This window comes from Convolutriloba macropyga, chromosome 9 (genome assembly GCF_964194025.1).
Source record: "Convolutriloba macropyga chromosome 9, txConMacr16.3, whole genome shotgun sequence".
NCBI classification, from domain to species: Eukaryota; Metazoa; Xenacoelomorpha; order Acoela; family Convolutidae; genus Convolutriloba; species Convolutriloba macropyga.
In genome coordinates, this window is record NC_134476.1 from 13,258,309 (window position 1) to 13,261,899 (window position 3,591).

Sequence of the window (3,591 nt, forward strand, 5' to 3'; positions counted from 1 at the left end):
TGTAATGGAACGTGCGGTAATTTGGGGGCGCATAACATAATTGGGGGGGGGGGCACAAGGGGGAATATATATACTTTTATTCTTGTTACAGATATGGTACATATTTTTTCGATATATTTGGATCGGGGGAGTCAATTAACTGCGTTCTATCTCTTTAGTCTGGTACTGAGTCTGGTTGCAGATGTTTCTACTGTTTGGTTTGGTCTTTTTGGCTTCATTCTGGTTTGATCGTTTTGAAAACTCAGTTTGGGCCATTATCAAACTTTAGATTAGTGCGCTCTGCTACGAGGAATCAATTTTTAAGTTCTAAGCAGAAGCTAACTATAGAATCAGAGAAGACGGCTCGTGCGATTCTATGTGGAGAAAAAATGTTCCAACGTACCTCTCAAGCTTGTCAGGTTTTTCATTACGGTCAGACAATTAATTGGTTTCTTTGCATTATCTTGAAAGAACTAAAAGCATTTAGAGAACTTTATATTCTGCTTTTATTATAATGAAAGAAAATCTTGTCTAATATCTATCGACCTAATTATTATGTAACGCGAAAACAATAACAGTTGACTGCTCTTTCAAAACAGAATTTACTTGTTCTGTATAACTTTTCGTTCAAGACGAATATCAAACCATTCCATCAATTGAAACCAGAAGATTTTCCCTCGAAGACTCTGAAAATCAAAACAGTTATATTCAAATTCTATATTTAAGCAACCTTGGGCCAGAGAAAGAATATCAAAGCTATTTTTTGAGGTATAAGCATAAAAAAATGGTAATTATGTTTTGGTTTTAAACTTAAGAAATGTTCGGTAGGTTTGGCTGTTAAATAACTTTATCATCTTATGGAAAAATGTTAACACATAACTGCGTAATTCTAAGCAGTAAGATTTAAAAGAGAGCCATGCATGTGCCATGCAGTCAAGTATCAATTTGAGAGAAAAACAGAATCAAGGTTATTTGATTTGCTTTTCAAAAACTTTTTTCTCTTTGCAAGCAGACTTTAAGTTAACGACATTTTAGTGACGAATAAAAACAGGTGCAACAAAAATTACTATCGTGAGTTAACATATCGCTCCTGGCATACGTCGAGGATTGTAAATATGCGCTTCAACTCAAAGAGGTTTTCTTTGGCATCAACCGCATGTCAGCCCACTAACAAATTTATAAAGTTTACAGTAAAGTAATAGGACAATCTTTTATAGGAAACAAAATAATTGATGCTGCAAGGTCTGAAAATTTTGTTCATCAGGTAAATTTTAGTTGTTTAGAAATGATAGAAGTTTGATAAAAATATCGGTAATGTTTTCAAAATTATCAGTTGAACAGTTCTTTCAAAGGTTTTATGAAATGCGGTTTTAAAAATTGGCAAATATTCGGGATGTTTAGTTGTAAGGTAACTTTCTCATCTTGTGGATAAAATTTGACTGAAAATTGTCTATTTCTGAGCAATATGACTGGAAAAAAAGCAAAAGATGCCATACAATCAAGTATCAATTTGGGAGAAAAGTAGAATCGAGATTACTTGCTTTGATTTTCAAAAATTATTTTCCTCTTTGCGGACAGCCTTCAAGTTAACTACGTGACAAATAAAATTGCAAAAAAATACTTTCGTAAGCTAATAGATCGTTCCTAGCATATATCAAAGAAACGGTTCAACTCAAAAAGTTTTTTTAGCATACAGTATGTGCTGCAAAAAATTAACCATTTTTGTATTTTTGGAAATGATAGAAATTTGAAAAGTGTCAGTAATGTTTTCAAGTTATCAGTAGAAAGTTTTTTTGAAGATGGTCAGCAACTTGGTGGCAATCCAGCAGTGAGCTGGAAACTTTTCTTTTCTATTTTTTGAAGTAACTGACATTCTAATTAAACTAAAACGATTTATTAAATACGCGCTTAGTATTTCAGAGTTAAAAATGTGTTGAAGTCAGATAATCCAGAAAAAAAATAAATTCGATGAATGAGATCCCGTGTTGCCACGTTTAGTAGCCATGCAAGGATCATATAAGATGTCATAACGGAAAATAAGAAATTTAGGCCCATTGGTTTCATTGAGTCCACTAATGTTTTCAAGGAATGCAAATTATCCAATGGGCAGTGAACTTAACATCCAAAAACTTTCTGAAAAAAAAATAGTTCTGCAAAACCAATATTTATAAAATCCTCAACCTTCACCATCTGATTTCTCGAGTTCATTTAAATGCATTGTGAAAAACTCTATCAGAAATGATTTTCCATTTCTGATAGAGCTTTTCACAATGTATTTTTTTTAAACAGCATTCTTTTGATTTCTATATTTTAGCAAAACAACCCTCAAATCAATCAGTTTGCTTATCTGAACCGTAAAATTGAATTATTAAAATTTTCAAGAATTATCAAAAAGTTAAAACAAATGTGCAAAAAATTTCTGGAAAAACTAAATTGAATGCGCAGCTGATTTTTCCTTGAACTCTATATATGCTGAGTTTAGGTGTCAGGCTCAACCGGCTTTCATATATTTTCCTCATTTTTTTAGGGTTTGGCGAGTTTCTTGATAACGGGGCTAAACGAAACAAACACGAATTTCCCGCAAAGTAGGATGAACTCAACTCGAGAATTGCTTTCAGCATTACTGTGGTAATAATCTGTATCGAAACTTTATATAAGAAAGGACTCTACTTTGTTATTCCTCACTATTATATGATAATGGGGAACACCAATGTAGCGTCCTTTCCTATATAAATTTTCACTGGAGATTATTGACACAATAATCCAGAAAGCAATTTTCAAGTTGAATTTATCTTTTTTTGAGCTATTCCAAAAATTTTCCAAAAAATTTTGTTTGTTGTTTATTCAAGCTCTTGATTCAAAAACTCATTAAATCTTAAACTAAATGAGAAAAAAATACGAAAGCAGGGTCGAGCCTGACATCTAAACTCAAGTTAAAGAGATTTCAATGAAAAAAAATGTACCCTATGAATTCAATTGTACTATTCTGATAGGCGAACTGATTTAATTGAAGGTTGTTTTCCACAATTATGAATTATTTAAAATGGTGCTTGAAAATTGCAATGTGTAAAGTTCTATATGAATCGGAAAACAAATTTGTAACGTGAATTCGGGAAATCAATTGGTAAAGTTTAAAGCTTACAAAGTATAGGTTTAGCAGATTTTTTTTCAGAAAACTTTTGGAGTTTCAGTTCCCTGCTGATAGGAAAAGTTGCTTTCCATGAGTTAAATATTGAGCTCGAAGAAACCAATGGGCCTAAATTTCTCATTTTCGGTATACAGAAAACAAAAATCGTAGATTTAAGAGATTTTAGTTTCCTGTTTTTAGTAAGATGTACCGCTCTTTATTTCTTCCAAATAATATTGTTATCTTTTCCGCATTATTTTAGCTAAATCAATTTAACGTCATCCCTTCATCTTTTTCTTTCTTTTTTGTTTTATAAAAAGGTATAGCTTTGTAGTGTGGCACTTTTTGTGGCTTTTATTTTTTCGAGCTTCATTGAGTAATTTAGACAACGAATCAAATTGCGGAAAACCCAATCAGTTTTGTTATATTTGTTATTGAGCTTCAATTATGTAATTCCGTTAACCTTCTCAATTGATATCAATATC